The sequence below is a fragment of the Choristoneura fumiferana genome, chromosome 11 (assembly GCF_025370935.1).
Source record: "Choristoneura fumiferana chromosome 11, NRCan_CFum_1, whole genome shotgun sequence".
Taxonomy (NCBI): Eukaryota; Metazoa; Arthropoda; class Insecta; order Lepidoptera; family Tortricidae; genus Choristoneura; species Choristoneura fumiferana.
Genome location: NC_133482.1, coordinates 5,605,462 through 5,631,298, shown reverse-complemented (window position 1 = coordinate 5,631,298; position 25,837 = coordinate 5,605,462). Strand labels below are relative to the sequence as shown.

Sequence of the window (25,837 nt, the reverse complement as noted above, 5' to 3'; positions counted from 1 at the left end):
CTTTCATGCCGATCGTTGTACGTGACACTAACAATAAGTCATTAATGAGTCGGCTCCGCTCGCGGTGTAAATTGGGCTTAAATATTTCACTCCAAAATGGATGCACCAATATGAAGGATCTCTGGAGGAAATCATAGGCTACGTTTCATCTAAAAATTCCTATGAGGGCGGGATAAATTAACCAAATCTCAATAACCAGGATTCGAAACATGAAATTTGGCGCGGGTATTTTTTATGCAACGTTAACGTTACTGAAGATCCGATGTAAGTTTCAGGCATTTTCACGGGTATTTTTGTACAATTCCGCAATTCCAATTCAAGTGTAACGTTTAATGCGGGCGGAGTCGTCGTAAAGGCTAGTTTAGACATAATTGCTGCATGTAGAGAGCTAAATGTTTTGTTTTTATTCCATTACTAAATTAGGTAGCTGTTGTAATTGACCAATTAAAATAACACGAGCGCGCGATCGGGCCAATACCGTTGAAACCTAAGGTACAAGTACAGAGACAGAAAGACAATATTTTTGTGATGGAATGGAGTCCATGAAGCGTATAATATGGAGGAGTAACTCCGGATGGCTTTTCTGAGGGTCGAAATATGGTTCACTAGATATTTGGTTTACGATTTGTTCGATGGAAACTAAATAAAGTGGAAAGGAAGACGTTATTTCGAACTGAAAGAGGTTATTCAGTATCAATTAACGTAAAATCAAATATTTACTGAACTATTATATAATTTTGTAATTGCTATTTCGTAACTAGGTTCCATGGCTGCTTCCTGGTAGTAGATTAGCAGGTAAAGGGGATCTTGGTCATTGCTGTCGACCTCAGAAATGTAACCCAAAATATGACAAACGACACCCTATAATGTCGCTACACTGTTCATCTGTCCATGTACCTGTCTGTCGCAGGACTCATGAACCGAACGTGACCATTTATTTATTAATCGATAGTTTTTTTGCTGCCACAATAGTAACGCGACAAATAATTGAAAAACAAAATAAAAATTAAGGGGTCTCCATACAAGAAACAATACCTATGTCATTTTTAATTTTATTTACTAAGTATTTAAGAGAAGTCTCTTCGTTCCATTCTCCATACAAACGTATAGTCCCGGTTTCATTTGAAAACTAGGCAACAGAAATAGATGAAATTTTGTAAGTATGGACTAGACGTAATTTTTATCTATGCCTATGGTTTTTCAGATTTTCATATACTTAGGTAAATATGTAATATAAGAATTACAGGACCTCAAAAGTCGACAAAAAAAGATGTCAACTTTGCACGAGAATAACAGACTAATAAAAAAAACCACAGGCATAGAAAATACAATGAATATCTTGATTGTAAAATATCATTGATTTCTGTAATATGAGGACAACAAAACCCAAAATTCAACCGCCCAAAGATTGAAAAGCCTACAGCTATCTCGATATAAATTACGGACGTCGTTGCGGAAGGCATGGGGGGGGGGGCTGCGAGCGCTTATTCACAAGCGATAAAGACAGCAATATCCCAAACGAATACCTAACGCGGCCACGCGGCCGGCAGGAAAACTTTTCTCAAATGTATGTACTTAAACAGGTACAGTTAAGGGCAAAGATATCAACACGGCTAAAGTTGCAAAAATATGTATACACGACTTTATGCACTTAACATTAAGGCCGTGTATACATATTTTTGCAACTTTGGCCGTGTCGATATCTTTGCCCTTGACTGTACCTACCTAGACCAAGTCAGTTTGATTGCGCGGATGCCCTGTTCAATGCGCGGTTGACACGCTTTTCGCATACTGGCAACCCCGCAAGGAACAAAGAAAATAGTTTTTTTAAAGAAAATCCTCGACGCTCCGTCGTTACTCGCGCGTATTCCTGGCCAAGCCGTATAAAATACCAGTTGTTGTTCACATACTTAATGCACGACTACAGAATTTCCTTAACGTTTTATCAATATCTTTGAACCTACGCCCATCGAATAAAAATCGATTTCGTTTTCCCTGAATTACGAACGCGGAGATAGGTAGGGTTAGCGAAATACAATTTGCCCGAAAAACACTTCGCCCGCTGGAGCCCGGGCTCGCAAAACGTTGACGAACTAGGTACCTAATTAAAGAGTTACTTTGAAAGAAAAAGCTTTCGCCAGCTTTCTTTAGCTTTCCAGTTCACCCTCTAGAAAAAGCATTACCGCGAAACAGGCTCATTTTAAAAGCAAGGCGTTGTTTAAAAAGGTAATAAAACTTCCCGTAAATACTTACTTATTTTTCACAATTCGAAAGGTTTCTGGTTTTATTTATCGAACTATAGCTTCAAAAAGTGTTAAATGTTACAACAGTTTTATTGCATTTATATACTTATACCTATTTTTAACTTCTTCAAATATATCTGGTGTCAGGATGAGGTTTGTGTTTTATTTTTGTATTTGTATGTTTTTTGTACTGATTTGTGGTGTGGTGTGGTGTGCAATAAAGAATTACGTATTCACCCTCCCACCCCTATTCCTCATTTTTATTTGGTAAAACAACGTTTGCCGGGTCATCTAGCCCTTATTCATATGTATTTTGTATAATTTTGTATGTACTCGCTGTAGTAGGACCTTAGGTCAGTATTATTAAGGTTTATTCATCCTTACGTGTCTTATCATGTAAACAAACACTTCTCGAAGACACTGTCACACTTTTTTCTCGGATTACACAGTAACCATCACTTAAAATGTTGTATACTTAAAGAAACTCACAAAGAATTAAAATCAACTAAGTAACCACTGAAAAATATCATTTGTAATACCCTTCAATAATCGAAGGAACGAATTAATAACCTCAAAAATATCTGCCATTGCAATTTCTAGATATCTATGATCGTATATTGATGGGAAACGATAACTTATCGATATGGATAAATGTGGCAATTAATACTTAATGTAGAGATTTCGGAAAATGCATTGAAATCAATCTTAATAATTACTCGGAATTGTTGTGGTTGATTTCAATATTTATTTTAAGCGAGGACGGACACGGACAGTGCGTAGGCGTCTATGGTTACGCTAAACGTCATCTCGTATAGAATAGAAGAAAAGAAGAAAAATATATAATGAAAACTTGGCTGTAGGTAATTTGTGTTGAACCTTTGCCTTTTCCACTAGAGGAAATAATAATAAATAAAATAAGAATAATAATAATAATTTGATGTATATTTTATCGACTTTTCCAATCACTAGTCATTGTCTATTATCACCTGTGACGTCACGTTACCTTAGACCGCAATTATAAAAGATCTTGATTTTTTCCCATGATCTTTTCATAAACGACCAAACGCAGAGCAGTTCAATTTCACCTAAACTGAATCGTCGGTTGATATCACGACGTTTATTTCTCAGATGAGTCTCCATTGTACTTGAATGAAAGAATAAATTAATCTATTGATACTTGAAACTTGAAAGGAAAATTGCCTAAGCGTTTATTGTCGTAGAATGAGGCATAAAATAAGTAACAGCGCCAAAGCGTGGGCGGTCGATACTGTAATCAGCCAGTATTATTGTTTCATCCAGTCAATATTACGCACAATAAAGAACTGGGGCGGACCCCGGTTTTGTGTCGCTAACTGGCTTCCCTGAATATACTTGTGTCGCGATTCGAAATCTATTGAAAACGGAATCAGGGTAGTAGGTATGCTATGGTATTTCGAATACCGAATTTGTCGTTATAACAATTTATACCTGGGCGACCGAGCTTTGCTCGGGCTAAAACCCGTTAATGGGCCAATCAACTATTTTACCGAAACTTTGGGCGTCTCCTGCGTTACCAAAATTGTCTCTGGCGTTACCAAAAAATCGTACTTCCAACAAGATATTTCACGGTTTAATAGGTTGGACTTGCGTAGGATGGCATGTATTCATGTACAACATCTATTAAATTACAGAAAAAACATGTTTACCTACTTACAAAAATCAGCAATTGTTTTAAAAATGTCACGGACAGACTAGTGTCGGTAAAAAAGTTGATTGGCCCAATTAAAGCGTTTTCCCAGAGATAAGACCAAGCTAGATCGATTTGTCATCTTCGAAAACCCCTACATACCAAATTTCAACGAAATCATTGGAGCCGTTTCCGAGATTCATATTATATATATACAATAATTGCTTGTTTAAAGGTATTAGATAGATAGATTCAAGGAACTTATTAGGCTTCTTGATCGAGAACGCATTATACTGCCCTCCTGATCCAAAAGGCGGTTTCTAAAAAAACACTTGAGTTGAATAGTTAAGTAATCTAGCTTATGACATTCTGCACCATATGGTATAAATATAAACACATACAAACATCACGCCTGTATTCCCAAATGGGGTAGGCAGAGCACACGAAACGTTACCGCTTCGGAGCCACTTTTAGCAATTTAAGGTTTAAAGTTTTACAAAAAAAACCGGCCAAGAGCGTGTCGGACACGCCCAAAATAGGGTTCCGTAGCAATTTTGGTTGCGATAACAATAAATAATCATCTTGAGCAAAGAAAACGGATAAAAGCGATTACCAATTCCAAAAAACAACCATTACTTTCTAATCAACATACACGCTCAGAAGTTTACGAACAAAATACGCGCATTGGACCACAGATATAGATTACACTAGATTACGCAAATGCATCTATTTCGCGTGTCCGAACCCCGACCAAGCGTCGGGGTTAGCCCCATACAAAGACTGACCGCTAACTGACTAGTCATGACCAGTGACTGACTCGAGCCTCACGGCGCGGGCGGGCGGCGCATTTGAATCGATTTTGCGCGGACATCGGGGAATTCACATCGCATCGCTAATTCGCTCATAAGACGTCACAGTAGATATAAAAAAGTGACGCGGTTGGTTTTCATACAGATTGAGGTGTTTGCGTTATCTAGTGTAATCTATTGCATTGGACATATCGCGTAAGTTAGTTAACTTGGGATTATCTGGCGAACTTAGATCAAACGATGGCGTAAGTACGGATTAACCTTTTGAAGGCGAATAACCACACAAAAATAGTATACTTACGTAAAATACGGTAAAGTTACGAATATGATTGTGTTGTGTAAACGAACGTGTCATCCTACTAATCCTACTATTTATATTATAAATGTGAAAGTTTGTGAGTGAGTGAGTGAGTAATTCAGTATGTTTGTTACTCCTTCACGCTAAAACGGCTGGACGGATTTGAATGAAATTTGCCAAAAAGTTAGTTTATAGCCTGGATTAAAACATAGAATACCTTTTTATCCCGATATTCCCACGGGATAGGGATTAAATCTCTAAATAACAACTGCTGGGCTTAGTCATGAAATTTGGTATGTAGGTAGCTGGACGTCTGGAATAACACATAGGCTACTTTTTATCCCGATGTTCCCACGGGATAGGGATAAAATCTCTAAATAACAACCGCTGAGCTTAGTCATGAAATTTGGTATGTAAGTAGCTGGACGTCTGGAATAACACATAGGCTACTTTTTATCCCGATGTTCCCACGGGATAGGGATAAAATCTCGAACTAATAACTACTGGGCTTAGAGTCATGAAATTTTGTATGTAGATAGCTGGACATCTGGAATAACACATAGGCTACTTTTTATCCCGATATTCCCACGGGATAGGGATAAATTTGGAAATAACAATCGCTGGGCTTAGAGTCATGAAATTTGCCATGGGTGTTTTAATTTAACGTCAATGAAAACCACGATGTAATTTTAGGGAATTCCCACGAGAATTTAATAAAATCCCGGAATTTCAATTCAACTACTGTATCTAATGATTAACGCGTGCGAAGCCGCGAGTAAACGCTAGTACATAATATAAAAATGTAAAAAAATGGACGAAATACATAATGGTGATTTGTTATAGATAAATAACTAAGTTAAAATTTCAGTGAAACTATTCATTGTAAATACAATTTTTAACGATCGTGTAAACTACAGATTGGTTTAGATTAGGTTAGTTCTGCACTGCTGTACAGGTCTTTGAAATTCTGTGCAAAATGAATGAATTTATTTTGTTGCAGCAATACGAATAATTTCAACATTTTATGAACAATCAGTAGAAGCTTGCTACTCAAACACGAGATAGGTACTAAAAACGTACCAAAAACTACTAGAAACTTGCTCTTGCTACTGTTTACGAGTATTATCTGAACGTATTAAGTCTGAAAGCCAAAAGCTATTTTCACGGAAATCAATTTTCTGAATGGTTTTATACGTATGTAGTACATGCATTTGGAAAATAAGTTTCGACTTTGTTGGAGGTACATGAACTTTTAGGGTCTCGTAGATAAAACTTAAAAAAAGGGTTCTTTAGCCACACCCGACTGGTCTGTCTGTGTATGTCAGTCATTAATAATATTACAGATATTATTATGTGGAAATGTTTTTTGGATTCAGGGAGGCGTTTGCGAAATAATCTTTGTTGGAGTTTAAGATCAACGAGTCCTGGGGGCTACACTGCAAAATACGAAAATCGAAGTTTGTATCATACCGTCCCTCTCACCCTCGTATTTAATAATATTAGCGTCAGCAGGACGGCAAGATACGAAGTTCGAATTTTGCATTTCGTAGTCAAGTCAAGGACGTCTTTTTAACCGACATCAAAAAAGATGGAGGTTCTACGTTCCACTGTCTGTATTTTTTTATGTATGTTCACCGATTACTCAGTGAATTGTTGACGGATTTTCACAATTCTATTTAATTTGAAAGAGTACTCTTCTGGGGCGGTCCCATTTTCATCAAGTCAAGATCTGATGATGGGATCCTAGAGAAATAGAGGGCAACCCTCAAATTTTATAGGCACACCTATAGCGATTTTTGCATTATTAGCATTAAGATAAGCATACATTCAGAAAGTATCATTTGGTGAGCTGCACCTGATGAAGCTAAGTAATGCTCGCGCGTCTATTAAATAAATGATCATGATTAATATACCTAGGTATAAGTGACTAAGAAGAAGCTTTAGTTAATGATTCTTTCGAACTGATCTGATGCTCAAGCCAAGGTAAGCAACGGAACTCTGTTGTTATAAAATAACATAACTAAGCAGTGTTTGGGCTTAATGGAATTGTTGTGAGATGTCGAGAATCGGTGTGAGAAAAAATAAAACCGAATCCAAAAAAAAAGTTGAACAAAAAATGGAACAGACCACAAAAACCTTGAAAATAATACCTACTAGCTTGAAGTCGGTGCCTCAGCACGACCCAACAAGAGTGATTGAAGTCCAATATGTATGTACCTAGGTGAGGTAGACGACGTTGTTCCACTCCTGCTGGTTCGTGCTGAAGCACCGACTTCAACCTAGTAGGTACCTAGAAAATTATTTCAAGGTTTTTGTAGCACGTTCCATTTTTTGTTAAAAAGCATGCCTGGAAGAGATCGCTTCTAAGCGATAAGACCGCCTATAGCTTAGGTACCATGTAATTTTCTCTTCAAGTACCTGTTTTCTGTATCTATCGCTTACTATTTTTGGAGTACAATAAAGAGTCATTGTATAATTGGTTGCTTTACTTAACTTGTTATTGTTATACGCACAACAATGACTGTCGTCATTTACATAATTATGTATTTTGTATTTCACATTATTTATTATGTACCTGGTATTAAGCAAGACATATTCATGCGATTTGAGCCGTGAAAGGTTGAATATAGTTTAGCAAAAGTTAAAAAGGAGCATACATACGGACACATTGAGCTTAAGTATTAGTGTTACGTTGGTTTGATCTGCAGGATGGATTCAATGATCTATATCTGTGACAAACGCTAGTGTGGTTAGGTCCTCTCTATAGGTGAAAAACTTAAGTAATTGACATGTTGGACAGTCAAGAAAGAATGAGCGGGACGGTACGATACGAACTTCTTCTTCTTTTCTTCTTTTTTGTATTGTTAGAGTTTACAGTACAATACAATTTCATTTATTTAGTAGCCTCCCCAAAGTTTTTCATCTATAACACACTAAACGGCGTTTTGAAGTTTGAAGTTTTAAAAATTAAAAAGATTTTAAATGCAGACGCGCCCTTTAAGTGTGTACCGTACCGTAATGTCTTTGTTACTGAAGCAACGTTTCCGAATATGGGTTTTTAAATGCTCAAAAAGTTTGCGGCAGCAGCCGCTGTCATTAACTTTTTTGTAATTTTTCTTTAGTAGGTAACTTATAAGTACAGACATATTCTTATGTAACTTTTTTTAGTAGCGTAAATGCGTACGTCGTCAAGGTTAACTTCTTGTTTTGGTACAGTCGATTCAAATATACGTTCACACTTTACTTTGTCACCGTTTTTCATTTTCAACTTTTGTATAAAATTGTACGAAGGCATAAAGTGACTGTACTAAATCATAATTAGGTAGATAATCTTTGATCTCGACTGAACAAAACTAAATATAGGTTTTCCTTGATGCTTGTCAGATATAAATAATACGTACCTACAACCTTATTTAGACGAGGCGGAAAATATCGTGCGAGATGTGGTACATTGCCATCAATGGTTGATCACTTTATGTCCCGTAGCTACGAGGCCAGCAATATAATTAAATTCTTATGATATTTCTCGCATCGTTGGGGCTTACCTAAGAAAGATTCAAGATGGCAGTCACACGATGGCATGTCGTTGGCTCATCACAATTAAGAATACAAAAGGATAAAAAGGTCTGAAATAAGTATAATTTTTTAGACTACGATTAAGGTTAGGTACTATTTAATCGTACGGCATTATTATTGCAGGTGGTAGGACCTTGTGCAAGGTCCGCCCGGATTGCTACCACCATCTTGCTCGCTAATCCTGCCGTGAAGCAGCAGTGCTTGCACTGTTGTGTTTCGGCGTGGAGAGTAAGACAGCCGGTGAAATTACTGGCACGTGAGGTATCCCATCTTAGGCCTCTAGGTTGGCAACGCGTCTTCAATACCCCTGGTGTTGCAGATGTTTATGGGCGGTGGTGATCTCTTGCCATCAGGAGACCCACTTGCTCGTTTGCCATCCAGTCGACTAAAAAAAAAAAAAATTTTACAGTCGTTACGTGCAAATATTTACCTACCGGGTGTGGCCTGGAATATGAGCAAATAATTAAAACATAGATCATACTCCTCAAACTGAACAAACAACATAAGTTCAGCGACTTTTATAAATAAAAGTTTTTTATTTTTTTTTACACTTAAGTTTATTCGAAGAAGCAATGTAAAGCAAAATACTTGATCTTTGTAGGGTTCTAGGATGGCGTACATTGATAGCAGGAAAATTCAAATACTCCATTATTTTTAAAAGTCGCTGAACTAATGTTATACAGTTTGACGAGGACGATCTATGTTTTAATTTTTTGCTCATTACAGGCCACACCCGGTATAATAAAAATATTTGCATCCACTGGATCCGAAGCAACGGGGGGGGGGGCTATGGGGAGGCCTATGTCCAACAGTGGACGTCCTACTGCTGATATGATGATGATCTACTGAGTTACTTCGTTTCCAAGGACGAACAAGTCTGCTGGATTCCCGCCGTATTCGGTGAGCGAACAGTTAGCGAAGCATGTGCTCGACGTAATGAACAGCAGCATCTCCTGATGGGACTGATGTCAGCTTTATAGGAATCAGCAGCGGCCCAACTTTGAAGCCGTCCGGCTTTGGGCTTCCCAGAAGAGACTGGTGCCAGCTCAATAGGGTCAGGACTGGTTGTGGTCGTTCCTGAGCCTTCATGCACAAATGTGGTTTAAGGGAGTCATCGGCAGATATAGTCTTGCTTTATTTTTAGGGTTCCGTACCCAAAGGGTAAAAACGGGACCCTGTTACTAAGACTCCGCTGTCCGTCTGTCCGTCCGTCTGTCGCCAGGCTGTATCTCATGAACCATGATAGCTGGACAGCTGTTGAAGTTTTCACAGACGATGTATTTCTGTTGCCGCTATAACAACAAATACTAAACACAGAATAAAATAAATATTTAAGATGGGCTCCCATACAACAAACTTGCTTTTTTTGCTAATGTGTGATGTTGTATATTCTACATCTGGTATGGAACCCTTCGTGCGCGAGCCCAACTCGCACTTGGGTTTTTTATTGATAAAATCAATTGATTTGGACCAATGGTTGTACCTAAATGTAACGTAAACACATTATGCCATAGTGATGATAGGTACGTGTTATAATGGGCACATACGAGCTTAGCACTGATGATAAATATCTACGCCACTTATCCGCCGCTACACCACAAGGTCAAACCATATACGAGAAAATAATTAAAACATAGACCGTACTCGTCAAACTGAACAACATTAGTTCAGCGACTTCTAAAAATAATATTTTTTTTTTTTTATTACATTTTAAAGTTTTTTCGAAGAAGCAATGTAAAGCAAAATCTTGATGTTTGTAGCGTGACGGCGACGTCAGATGGTTCTAGGATGGCGTACATTGATAACAGTATTTAGTTTGTATGAAAAAGGGAAAATCTAAAGACCCCATTATTTTTAAAAGTCGCTGAACTAATGCTGTTCAGTTTGACGACTACGATCTATGTTTTAATTATTTGCTCGTATTACAGGCCACACCCGGTATAACTTAATCGAGGCTGTTGTGTTGACTGCCTTACAATAGTCCAGTTATGCAGCTCCAACTTCGACAGAGGTTGCTCGGAGATTTTAACTCATAACATTGTTTAAGACTCTTTTCGAAATGCAATGCGGTGCTTGAATACTAGAGACTTCAACCAATGTGATGATGTATACTTAGCTCTGAGACGTGACCGTGACTGTTGACTTCTTGGAGACGCTCGAGAGTCACGCAGCAATAAATGGAGAGAGCTATGAAAAATTGTTTAACAAAATGAGTTATGTTACTTGAATAAATGAATTTAATTATTATTATTATGCTTGTGGAGTTTGGTGGAGGAAGCCTTTGTTCAACAGTGGACGTCTTTCGTCTTATGATAACGATAACCGTATCTGCATGAGCTATAAAAAAGATGTGAAACGTAAGAAAACGCATTTCTTGCATAATTAGCCCATAAAGCCTAAAGTCCGAGGTCGGCTCAATGAGGGCTATCGCGTATGAATTCGCCACTAGAGGCGCTAGTAGCGTAGTGTAGCGTGAGGTCTCCGAAATGTCAAATCTCATAGTTTTTGGGTGAGCTACGCGGGTTTATTTATAATTAGATTTTTTTTGTGAATATTTTGCAATATCTGAAATTAATTATGGAATATATGCGTTCCAGGGCAATGAATGTCTGTGTTTTGAGACAGTTTTGTCTTTCGAAAACCTTTGTCCTCCCTTTTTTCCGAACAAAACGGGGACTATGCAACACTGTGGCATGCTCGATATTTTTATGGTACGGTTTTAAGGTGTATTAAATATGATTTTAATCTAAACTTTGTTTTCACGCCCGTAATAACAGACTTTGAAAGCCATACTTAAAAACCTCACGCAACAGTGCGCCATCTAGTGAGACAAAAAACGATAGCCCTCATTACACGACCATCAACTTCATCGACCCTTTGGCTAGTAAGAGTAAGTAAGGATAAATTTGCTTCGCTGAGCGGCCCATCTGGCAAGCTCGTTCTCTTTCTGATAAGGTGGCATCTCTTTTATCCTAAGGCGTACTCTTAAGTGCCAAGCAGGATTTCGCTCATGTTATCCGCTCGTCAAGTGTGTTTACACCACTCATCAATACTATAGGTACCGCAATCTTGTTTATCTGCTTAGGTACATTTGCAATGTAGTAAAATGTGACTTGTATATAAAGTGTTTTGTTTACGGATTTGTTTTTGCAGCGGCTTTAACTGACTGGCATGTTGATGAATCATTTTGTTGATAATAAGTTAGGCCCGTTATCTATGAGTAAGACATGGTAGCTATAATAAGATATTGTAAACTAAACTGAAAATAACATAGCAAAGACGAAAGTGTTTTGTTTGTTTCAAGTCGCAACAGAGCAACAGATGGACGTGATTTCTTGCATAGACACAGTTCGAAAAGACTTTTCTAACTTCTAACCTAAGCTAACCTAGGTTAGGTTACTATTGCATCAAGCGCCTCAACTGGGCGGAATAGTTGACCCTGTCACGGGTTAGTTCACACATAAGATATTCGATACTCTGTACTTGAACTTGAACTTCGATATTTATATCTTTTGGTGTCACTTTTGTATTATCTTATATTAGCTTAGGTTATCAACTTTCGTTATTTTCATTTTCGATATTCAAATATGGAACCTCGAATTCCACGCAGATAAAGCTGACGGTAGAATGTATTAACCATCTATGTTTATGTATAGGTAAGGTAGAGTCATTCACGATGACGCGTGCCGTGGTTCTTATTACAATGTTATTAATGTCTAATTTTGTCAAAATCACGCGTCTTCGAGGATGGCACTAGGTATACTACACAAATGACGTTTTAGTAAAATGTTTAGAGCAACGCTTGACGTCGCGATATAATTTTTAATTTTTTGCACGTTGTACTGTACGGATTCTAAGGTATCACTCCAAAGCACAATTACATTGCAGGCAGGTACAACATGAGAGATATAGCTAGAAGAATGCTTGCGCTGTTGTGTTTCGGCGTGGAGAGTAAGACAACCGGTGAAATTACTGGCACTTTAGGTATCCCATCTTTAGGCCTCTAGGTTGGCAACGCATCTGCAATACCCTTGGTGTTGCAGATGTTTATGGGCGGTGGTGATCTCTTACCATCAGTATACCCACTTGCTCGTTTGCCGTCCAGTCGAATAAAAAAAAAAAGGAAATTATATTTAAGTTGAAGTGACCATGGGCAGCCTACGTAACATGAAAAACACATAAAAATTGGAGGAGAAAGGTTCACGAGTGGCGATCACGAACTGAAAGACGCAATGTTATCATAGCAGGCATCCTAGTAGATCAATGACATCGCAAGAATTGCGGGCAAATACAAATACAAATAACTTTATTTCGCTTGCAACCGGTGGATGCAGTTACTAAAATGTCAACAATGGTCTTCCGGCTGATGATGATGATGATGATGACAGTATGCGACGGTCTTCAAGAAGAGGTTGAAAATGCTGTACCGCGCTAGAGACACTCGCTTTTGATTCCCGACAGTAATTGCTCATATCCAGCATCGGCCGAGTCACATGCGTTCGCTACCAAAGTAGAATAAATAAAACTGTGCTGGAATGTCGAAGTTTTTGTTTTACGCGTGCATTTTAAAAGGTAAACGAATACAGTAAAGAAACGAACCCACCGTAAAACCGGTTTCGCCTTGCTTCCATTCGCCGGTGTGTCCCGGCTAGCTAACAGTAGGATTAGAAAATAATACAGTTTAAATAAATTATTTAATTCTACACTTGGTATGACAATTATATTATATTATTTATGAGTTTCAATAGACTATTTCTGTCTGATTTTATTAGCGTAGGTACAGTATACTGGAAATATGTATATTATGATGTGTTTTTTTTAACAACGTTTTAACTAACGTGAGACTTACCTCATAGTGTAGTAAACTCATCTCCTCGACTCGAGTTTAGCTGGACATGTCTCGGACTGATTCACCCGGAACTGAGTGCGCATTTACCCACAGCATCCGCCGTGGCGTGTGCTCCGGGAGGAAGGAATACGAATTAGTCCGAAACATGTCCAGCTAAACTTGATTAAAGACATGAGTTATATCCTATACTATAAGTTTATTTTTACGTAATAGTGAATTCAAAGGCGGTCTGACAAAATCTGTTTAAACAGTCTTATTTAATTTAAGATATCCATACTTTGATTTAGTGATTTAATTTTAATAAAACAAGAACCCGATAGGAGCAGATCTACGCTTTAGGGATCTTATATTATCGTACATCCCCTTGTATTTCCCACGGGCCACACGACGAAACTATCTTACTTACTTTGTATTGTGCAACGGTTACATTTAGCGTACACGTGGAACCGGTGATATTAATTTCAATGCCACACATTTATTGTACTCAGCAACACGAGTATAGTAACAACATAAAACATTAATAGTATTTGTTTATTATATATTATGTACATAGTATCTAGAATTAGTATTCGTTTATTTTTTTAAGATTTTTTCAAGTTCGGATCTTAGACCATTATAATATTTTGATTGAAAAATTACAATATGCTTAGTCTAAGTAATTATTTCCCGTATTTGTTCGGACCTTAGAGCAACGCAGGCTTCCTACGGAAGGGAGTAGCCATAGCGGTAGATTAAAAATAGTTCTGGCATTTTTTGCGGTAGGAAATGTGCACACAAGTGCAGTTCCGCACACTTACATGCAGAGACGAAACTGCCAACTGACTGTAATTACTAACAAAATTTATGTGGCTTAAAATAAGTAACTAATAATAACATGTAGCAATTTACATTATTTTATGTACAGTCGAACGATTTGATTCCTGACCCGTTGTAGAACGTTCTCACAGTAAGTGTCATAATTAATTATTATTCCCTTGTCAAGCAATGCCACGTCACTATGATTTTTTCTGTGAAAAGGTTCCACAATGGATCACGATTCAGTTGGTTCGATAGTAAGTACTTACACCTGATTTAAATCGGCGCGGCAGCTATAATTTTTTCTTTACATTTAGGTATAGTATGAGTGTAGCTAATTCCAGACCTATTGGCGGGCTACTAAGAAATTTGAAACTCGAATTTCATATCGTACCGTCCCTCTCACTCGCGTCATATTAAACAATATAGGCGTCAGCGGGACGGCAAGATACGAAATTTGAATTTTGCACTTCAAAATTTCTACTTATTTTAAATTTTGGGCCAGGCACATGGATTCTGGAAGATTGACTTCCTCCTCTTTCTGTTCTCATCGTCCTTACATTGATTCTCTATGCGTTTATGCAAAAGGTCTATGCACTCATGCACTCATTAACTCTCCTACGGACTAACATGTGTTTATTTTTGCCTTTAAAATGAACTCGTTAGCATTTTGTGTTTTGTATGTGATAGTAGAAGTAGAGGAGGGCAGGTGTCCTCCGTAAATCACATTTGTAGCACGGTCAGCATCAAAAGTAACTGCATACTTTTGTACTTTGTCCTTTTACAGCAACGTGTTTAACACCATACTCGTACAAATTTGACAAATGTGTTAAAATGACAAAATAAAAAAATGGCCCGCTACTTTTGATGCCGATTGTACAACCGTAGCTGCCTGTAGCAAGGTAAAAAGCTATGGCTTATTGATGTAGTTTCTTCGCACACGAAATCGCAGGCAAAAGCTAGTCAATTATAACTGTACACAAACAAGTGTACGAAGGCACTTCACTAAAACGTACGATACGTAATTTGGACAAATTTTATTCGCCCCATGCATCATGCAAATCGTGGGCAGGTCCGTGCTGGCGCGTTAATGCGCATAATGTTTCTGTACAACGCTGTCGCACCACATCGGTTTACACCTGGCATTTTAATGCCACTTGTGTTATTATATAAATGTCTATAATAAAACAGTGGTAGAGAACGGTAAGCGGGTATCCACTCTGATTTACGCTGTCTCAGAGTTCCACACTATTAGTTATTCTGTGGTTCCACATTAGCATGAGCAGTAACAGTAAATAGCAAAGTCCGCAGTGTTTAAGCTGAAAATACTGAAGCGACAGAGATATTTATTAGTACGCGATAAAATTAGGTGTTTATTTTATTACAAATAATAATAATAGTAATCATATCATGGGACACTTGACACCAATTGACCTAACTATTCCCTAACTAAGCAAAGCTTATACTATTGATACTAGGCAACGGATAAACGTACTTATATAGATAAATACATATTAAACATAGAAGATTCGAAAACAAACATTCGTATTGGGTATATAAATATCTGCCCGGCCGGGAATCGAACCCAGGATCTCAAACTGCTCATCTGCTCGTCACGTTCTACGAAAGATTGCTTTTTCCGATGCAGAGCCGGTCATTGCTGAGGAGTCCTGTACCACTACCATGAGTTTACAGTGACCGTACTCGATAGCGACGGCGTAAATTATTTGTATGGAGAATTGTACAGCGCCTCTACAAATAATTTATGGCGTCGCTATCAGTACCACTACCATGAGTTTACAGTGACCGTACCGTAACCGAATTGATAACCCCCGCCTTTTTTGAAGACTGTTCAAAATGAGGACACTACATATTTAAAATGTGACATGTTTAGTTTATGACATAAACCGCTTCAACGCGTCAGTGAATTAGCACAAACAACTTAAATTACTCCTTTTATCCGTTTCCTACATTTTACTGTCACACTCAACACCATGGAAATTAAACGTTTTAATTTGCCTATAAATCACGTCATAGACTTTATAGCCTTGTTTATTAGTTGTTTTATTACAGTAGCTGTCCTTATAGAATAAAGTAATTATTAGCGCAAAGAAGGTACTTTAAAGAAATTACTTTTTAGTAATACTGACTTGTTAAAAGACATACTTACGAACCTATTTACGAACATTATGTTCTCAAGCTGTGATTGACTACCTTTTGCGCGTTATCTCTGTAATTTAAGTAAATGACAAATTGTGACCTGAACTTGTATTGCCATCCAGTTGTTCTAATGCATGGCTCTGTCTCTTTCTTGCAAAGGTTTTAATGTTGCTATCCCCGTCTGCCTGGTACAATTCATTGACAATTGAGATCTCATTGCGCTGTAGTTTGGTCTCTAATTATTATGAGACGACTGCCATATCATAGCTGTGATACAATTGTTCTTAAGTGTAGGCAAGGGTGTCGCCAGCCGATGGCCCAGGGGGGGGGGGCAAGTTAATAATGTTGATATGGAGAATGAGAAAAGTATGAATTGTAGGTATTTATTGGAATTGGTAAATTAATTCGAGTTTCGGTTTCGACGTACAGGAATGATTGATCAAGCAAGTCAAGTCAAAGACTTTGGTTTAGGTTTGGTTGCTTTACATTTGGCAACTTTTTTAGACACACAACACTAACAATGTCCGATCGTCCCTCCGAACATTGTGATGTGATGTGGTGTGATGGAGTGACAAATAAAAATGACCAAGTGCGGGTAAGTAGTTCGAGATACGAGTGCCGGTGCTTCTTGTGATCAAGTGCGGGTAGTTCGAAGGACGCGCTGCTAGGCAAACTTGAAAAGAAAAAGAGAAGAAAAGAATACATTTATTTGCCAAATTTCGGCACAGCAAAAAGGAAAAAAAATACAATTATAAATAAGACAACCTTATTACATACTCTTACATACTAAAAAGGAAAGAAAAACCGCAGCACTGGTTTTCAGTATGACCCTTTACACTTGACACCCTACACTTCAGTCTACTCGTGACCACGGCCTGTAATGTGGTTGAAACGTCGAGGTAAATATTACTCGTGTGTATTAGCATTACATTGTAATTTACCTAATAACTAGGCCTCAAATGATCGATAGTGTTTTATGTATAACTATATACTTGTTGCTCGCGACTCCGTCTGCGAAGAATTCGTTCATCGCGATTCCGTGGCAACTGTGCATTTATATACAACTATACAAATATATATTATAAGTATATTTTATATGAATTAGGCTAACGTTTCGGGATAAAAGTCATCCTATGTCCTTTCCCTGAGTCTTAAAGTATCTCCATACCAAATTTCATAAAAATCGGTTCACTGGGGGAGCGAGGAGGCTATACAAACATGCAGACGGAGCTACTTTTCCATAATACTTAGGAACAAGGGAGTTAGGAAAGGATAGTATGGATAAGAATAGAGAAAAATGTTTTTTAATATTGTTTAATGCTGGCGAAAACCAAAAGCTAGTACCAACAAAACGTTGAATTCGATAGTTAAAAGTTTTCTGCCAACTGACCAACTAACGGGAAGGATCGAAATTTTCCAGGAGTTCGGCAGCTCGACTTAATTCGATGAAGTTTTTAAAATAAGCGAAGCTCGTTTCAGCAGGCGCTAGTAAGAAAGTTTTAGCGCGTACAAAATATAACTTGATTAATTGAATAACCTGGTGAATAAAAGCCAACTACTCAGAACTTTACTTGGGCTTGGTTTATTCAGCAGCTGTCCGTCGTCCGCTAAAATATCTACTTCTCTTTCCATACTTTATGAATGTTGTCAACCGAATCGGTCTTCTTTACACAGGCTGCGGAAATATTTTATGAGAAAAACTCTTATTAAAATATGTATTATTTTTGCCTAGTATTCATTAAAAATGTAGGTAACAAACAGAAAGTACCACTGAATTAGAAACTAACTTAAATAAGTTTTTATTAAAATTTTAATTTGTAATACTTACACAATTTTTTTTTGCTGATCGTACTTTTTTTGACTGTACATGCATTGTCATCTAAACTACATTTTCCGTACCAAATGACCCCTCAAATTTCAGAACTTGTTTTTGTTACGGTATTACTCTACGTGTTCCTATGACAAAGGGTCTAGACAGAATTTTTTGTTCTTTTCCTTTGGGTATTTCCGTGTTTATTTTTAAATATTTTTCTTTAGGCACGGAGCCCTAAAAAACATTTTTTAGAGAAACATCATTCAATCTCTAGCGAGGGTATTGCAAAACTGCGTGTAGCGAATTATCAGAGCTAATTTAGCATTACTTGGTTGCATTTAAATATTGGATTTCGAAATTAGATTCAGAAATTTAACATCATAAAAATCACGTTATATGAACAAGTTCTACAGGCTTTTAAATAATAATAATAATAAATGAACAAGTTGTTAATTATTAAACTTTAAACATCAGATACCAAACTGTCTCGTTTACTTTAAGTTAGTTTAATGCATTATACTTACTACTCCTCCTACTGGACAAATCTTCAAGACTGCAGGCCCGCTTGCAGTGCAAGGTGGGTATTAATCTACGAATTATTATTCGTAGGTATTAATATCTACTCTTTTTTATCATGAATACACGCAATCGCAATGATAGGCTATGAGAATAATAATGAAGCGCCACTTTATTTATCTCCCTTTTCAACCGATAAAGGCATTACTCTGATGCTTCCTTTATTGCCGAATTAGCTTTTGTCGACAATAGCTGTTCTATAAAGATGGCTGATGAACTTCGGACATACTATGTGGGGCTTCTGGCACGTGATGAGCGTCACGATCAGTTCGTTAAATGATTTACGACTGGCTTAGTGGAAAAAGGTTCTTTGTGAATTACTGAAGAATCAGGATTTACTATTCTATAGTTTATTTTGATGTAAGGTTTGAGTTTGTACCTATAGCAATAATAATGTCGAATACATTGTTTTACAATTCATCAGTTAACACATTAATTTATAGGTATAACAGAATAAATTTCTGTTAAAAAATCATTTTTTCACTTGTCATGCTCGTAAAGTTCGTATTTATGCTAGATCTAGGCGACATAAAATTACTTTTTAGGCTCTAGTGCATAAAATAAAACCTTCTTCTAAGGCCAAGGCAATCAGGTGTAAACAGCCTCAAACAAAGAAGTTTGTGTATATAATTTTTAATTTAAATAAAACTAAAAATCAACCAAATAAATGGAAATAGATCAATACAATTAAAATTTTATAATAATTACTAATGCTTGAACAATAAAAGGTACATAGAAAGTGAACAATTGTATCCACTGTTGCTATTTCATTTCCTCGCCATCGAAGTGAAAAGTAGAGTAAAGAACTCGAGCATTAAACCTATTTTCCCCTCGACGTGTCTATCCACCCTCGCCGTACCGGCTCGGGTGCCTATATGAACGTCTCGGGTAAAATGGCTCGTTTTATGCTCTTGTTGTACAATCTACTATTAATACAAGACTTTTTTGCTGACTTTAATTTGGTCGATTGGACTTATATTGTTATCCAACTTACATATTATATATGTATACATACCAAATTTTAAGTCAATCCGCTGAAAGTGGGTCATAATGAGCTTGCAAGATTTGACCCAATAAAAACAAAGAAGGCAGTATATATAAACTTGTAAAAATTTACATTGTAAGGAAATAGACCAGTTTTAATGGCTTTTGATTGTATGTATACGATCATGAGAAAATAGGCCTTATCATAATGAACGGTACAAAAGATAAGTTACTCCTTGAATGTCCGAGCTCTGGAAATAGTTACTAAAAATCCCAAAAGGTGGGAGTTGAGCCGACATAAGGGGCAAGGAGTGAAAAGTAAGACTTTAACTCAAATTTCAAATAAATTATTTGTATAAGTACTTCATCCAGTTTCATAATGAATTAAATTTCTAGGGAGGTAATGTTTTTTATTGAAAAATGGGAACCAAGCAAAAAATAGCAACAACTTCTATGCCCAACTATAGGTACTACCTAATCAAATGAAACTCGTGTAGTAAACGAACAACGGGTTGAAATATGCACAAAGAGTAAAAACCTATATGTTTCGGGCCTCAATTCAAACCAACCTCATTAGCATATTAACACCAGCAGATACATAATAATTAGGCATTTTAATTGCGTATTGTAAAATTTACCAAACGTTATCTTACTCATCATTTAACCCTTTTTCTGCTCATTCAAAACCCAATCCAATAAGTTCAACGCCCAATTTAGTTAATAATTACCGCAAATCGTCAGTAAAATATACATTTCTAATTGTGGCTTGTTATTAAATCCAATTCAATTCTTACCTTTAAATGAAATTCAGTAATCAGTTTGATCTTTAGTTATTGTGGTACTTACGTAGTTCCTACGAAGCCTACTTAGTACTGATATTTACTACGCATTTTAATAATATTTGTGCATGTTTAATTTTTTCTTGTTGAATAAACAAACTTCTGTCTTTTTAACATTAAATAAAGTTTTAATCTTGATTTCAATTCGGTTTGAGTTCGAAATAACAGAATTAATTCACGAGTAAAAATCAACATAAAAAGTTTGAATAATAAAAATAGGAATTGGGAAAAATTGCTTATTTCAGAGTGCGCAAAAAAAATTTATAATTAATATCACTACTGTTAAGTAAAGACCGGGGACAGTTATTATTGTATGGTGCTATTCACATTTATTATTATTTGAACTTTATCTTTAGGTTATATATTAATTAATTAATATGTATTGTATAATGTGTGTAATTTTATCTTTACTTACATGATGTTATATTTACCTAAATGAGGATCATTAAAATTATAAGGTATTATTAAAAAAACTAGTATGAAAAACCGGCCAAGAGCGTGTCGGACACACCCAAAATAGGATTCCGTAGCCATTACGAAAAAGTTAAGTATTTTTTTTAAGGATTTCGTATTTTATACGGAATCTTCCAAGTTTAGGTATATTTTATACCTTAGGCTGCTATTTAAGAGTAAAACTACCAATAATTTCTCAAACAAACTTAGCCGTTATAGTTTTCCTTGAAAGTATTGATAGCCCCTGAGCAAAGCCGCGGACGGACAGACAGACAGACAGACAGACAGGGTGAAACTATAAGGGTTCCGTTTTTGCCATTTTGGCTCCGGAACCTAAAAAGGCGTTAACCAACAATAGTTTGGATGATGTTAGTCCAATGAGCAGGCATTATAATTTCCTCTGCGAGGTAAAGACTACGGTAGTCACGTTAATATTATGTGTACCCAGCGTGCCGTGTTTCGTTCATGCATTATCACGTTCGTATCGCTTCACGTCGGCAACTAATTCGCCGCTTAGCACTAACGATAGCAAATGACCCCACGTCACTGCCGTTTCATTAATGGTAATCAACCCATTTCTGTCTTCATCTCGATCTGTCCGAATACGCTCTTGTAATAATTATTTCTATATTCAACCGCACGCGAACTAAAGTGAGTTCTACATCGGTTAAATGTGGTCGGTATTCCTACACCGGTTGCGGGGAATGTGGGGTAACACATATTTGCAGATATCTCAATGGCCTGAGTGGAATACGGCGCAGATATGGTAATGACATGGGATCCAAAGCAAACACCTCCACGTGTACACCGGGATGACGAATACAGCAGGCCCGCCGCCCGTTCACTAATTACAATAACAGTATAAGTACATATTGTAGAGACCGGGAAAAATAATTCGTGGTCGAGCCTATCTAAGAACCATCTTATACTATACATATTATACCATATGAACCATATATAGCATATATGGTCCTTGATAATACCTTTAAACGAGCAATTCTTTATATCCATACCTAATATTATAAATGCGAAAGTAACTTTGTCTGTCTGTCTGTTTGTCCGTCTGTTACGCTTTCACGCCTAAACCGCTGAACCGATTTTAATGAAATTTGGTACAGGGATAGAATAGACCATGGAAAAGAACATAGGCTATTTTTTATCGCGAAAAAGAGTCTTTAAGGGGTTGAAATAGGGGATATAAGGTTATATGGTTATTATATTTAGACGACCAGATGGCTTAGTGGTTAGAGAACCTGACTACGAAGCTTGAGGTCCCGGGTTCGATTCCCGTGTCGGGGCAGATATTTGTATGAAAAATACGAATGTTTGTTCTCGGGTCTTGGGTGTTTACTATGTATTTAAGTATGTTTCTATCTATATAATCATATTTATCCGTTGCTTAGTACCCATAACACAAGCTTTGTTAAGCTTACTTTGAGACTAGGTCAATTGGTGTGAATTGTCCCGTAATATTTATTATTATTTATTTATTATTATATGGAAGGTCATTATCGAAGATAAATCGATAAATCTATAACATTAAACATGCCATTTCGGCACGTAATAAGAGATAAATAGATGTTTGTTCGCGAGATAAAGGGTCTTGACAGACAGACGGGCAGATGAACAGCAAAGTGATCCTATAAGGGTTCCATTTTTTCCTTTTGAGGTACGGAACCCTAAAAAACATTTTCAATTTCGACGCTTTTCATATTTTGACTTATCGTACCGTGTGTGGGGCCCTTAAGAGGTCACAATGGAGAACGAAATGCAAACCTGTGACACCTGTGACTTTGACATGTTTACTTCGCAACGCCATTATATACTTAGTAATTTAATAATTTTAAGTTCTTAGGAATTCCAAACAAATATACTATAAGTATATTTATCGGAAATATTATGTGTACCTATGCTTAGTAAAAATATGCCGTCTTAATTATAATCCTACCCTCCTAACTTACAATAAAGGACGTAGGTAAGGTGTCAAGAGTTCACTATGAAGAATAAAATTAGTCCTTTTGAGTTGTCAGGGTAGAATACACGTCGTATTGCTAAAATGTAGCCACACCCTCAAAATATTTCTGTTTTACCTACCAAAAAACATGGATGGATGAATGGAAGAAAAAAATATATATTTATAGCAATGTACCTATTAAAATACGTTATTTTCAGTAAACCGTAGAAGTTTCTATGTGCTATTATTGGCAGAATAGGTATCCTAAATAAATTAAATACTTCCCAAACTTACTTACTTGGAATGGTAAGTTTGTATATATATATATGTTTGTATAATGTATTATATATATATATTTTTGGGGACCAATGCTAGGAACTAACTCAGTAGTAAATAAAAGTAAGTGGTAAATATTCCATTTCCTTTAAATACCAAAAAAAATCGTCTTAATTTTTTTGTTCTTTTTTGTTTTTATTTCTAAAATATACATTCATGTCCCACTGTTGGGTTCAGGCCTCCTCTCTAAATAAAAGGATTTGAGCTGTAATTCCCACGCGGGCCCAGTGCGGTCTCATGGTTGAATATATAAAAGATTACGTACGTTCTTAAGAAATTACCTACTTCTTTTAGAACTGGAACCTTACTGATTGCCTTAAAGTACCTACGTCTCTATATTTTGTAACTGGATCATTAAACGTATCATTTTGGAAAACATCACGGAAATTAAACAGTTTTTGAGTTAAATACGTATGAAAGCGGTTTATTGTATCTCATTGATACTCGCTTCGATGTAATTAGCTTAATTATATTTGCAGTAATAAATATTGCATGAAGTAAAATTTTAAAGCAATCTCGTTTATGGCCTCGGGCTTTACATTTTCCCAAGTTTTTATTTTAATATTACTTTAACTGTAGACTTTACATGCATTAAGTGTCGCATAGAGAAAATTAAGGTAGGTAATATTACGTTCTTTAGGTAATTAATAACTAACGCTTTTTTACGAATTCATGTTGAATTTGTACCAAATTAACTGTAATTTGATAACACAAATAACCAATATCGAAAATACAAACTGAAATATAGATGCACAGAAAAACCAGAAAAATAAGACCAGCGCTGGGAATCGAATCCAGGTCCATGCCGTGTGCTATACCGCTACGCCACCGCTGGACAACGATACAGACACCAATTTCTCCTATGCACCTCATATCTCAGCTTGTTTTGTTTCTTATTTAGCCACTTAAGCAGCGACACTAGCGACATCTATGCCGTAGCCCTCATCGAGAAACTTTTCGGCACTCCATCGGAAAATTTGATTGCTTAATAACGATATCTCTTGTCCGGGTGAGTGGTTAGTTCCGATGGAATTTGGAATTGAAATAAAAAATACAAAAAGATTCCAAAAACCCAATCTTAACAAATAACCAAGCCTAAAATTTTAACACAAGCTTTTTTCGCTAACTGTAATTTTGTTAACTGTAATTGAATTGTCATCCAATGTACATTATGTATCAAAATTCAGCTCAATCAAATTAAATCAATCCAATTCGATTTGCAAGGTCCGATTACATACATAAACAGACACCACAGATGAAACTAAATAAAAATAAGTATAATAATAAATAAAAATAATAATAAATGCAAATAAATAAATGAATCAATTAATAAAAGCGCGTAAAACGCAGTCGAAACGCAGAAAGATGAAAAACACATGACAATGTCCTTGCAATTTATACAACGCTACGTTGCGGGTACGCATTTTAATTCATATTAGTGCATTGTGCAGTTTACATAAAGTAACTGAATCTGCGTCGTAGTAGGTTCTACATAACAGCAAACAAACGAACAAAGTAAGCAGACAAAGGTGCGAAATAAGCGACAATACTGAAACAAGTCTGTTCGTTGAGATCACCGGGATTAATTGTAACGTGCATCTCATTTCAGCGACCTTCAAACAAAAGAGAACTTTGAGGTTAATGACAGAAAAAGCATCAGTTTGATGACGTTGCTATTCGGATTGGGTAGTAAAAAAGGTAGGTATTGGGAGGGTGCAAAGTACTAGGTGGGGGTGATGAAATCTATCGCAGCGCTCATAGTGGCCAAAAGTTGAAATAGTTCTGGCTCTGTCATCTGTCATACTCATATGAATCTGTCATTAACAAAGCAATTTGTATAGACTTTAACTACTAAATTTTAGTAATAGATGTTTGTGTTATGATGCGAGATTGAATTATTGAACACTGTCCTTGTTTTGTACTTCATTCCTCTATATCTCGGACATGTCCAGCAACAGTCTTCCTTATGAAACGGTTTGTGGTTGAAATTTTATATTGAGTGATACTCACAAAACCGGTCTTCAAAATGATACTCATTTTGATCTGAAAACGAGATTTAATTTATTACTAGCGATATAAGAACATTTATATAATTTTACTTTTATTCCAAGAAACCAATAAAATAGCTTTACCTTTTCGTTTTACAGTAAAAGTACAACTAAACATGAAATTAACAAACCCTGAAATAACGAAAATAAAACACACTTTTTGAATAAATTTTACTTACCTCATTTAATTTTAATGACCAAAAATGAATTCACAAAGTTTCGTATTCCGGTTCGCAAAAGCAAAGATTCTTTAGACACCTAGTAAATAATGAAATTCTATCGGTTGTTAACAATGTATCTCTTCTCATCACTAGTTTGGCTGATTCTGGGCTTGAAATTCGCGTTCGTGAAGCCGTTCTACTGTATTGAGACTAGCTGTCACATGCTTCACTAGTCATTACTGGGTTACTTGAGTATGCAACTCGAAATCGTCTTTGC

General features: G+C 36.5%; 1 protein-coding gene across 1 annotated transcript in view; it reads left to right on the top strand.

The window, feature by feature from the left end:
- Nucleotides 1-25,837, top strand: part of LOC141432975 (uncharacterized) — a 518,418-nt gene that overhangs the window by 14,368 nt on the left and 478,213 nt on the right. The gene's annotated exons all lie outside the window — the stretch shown is intronic.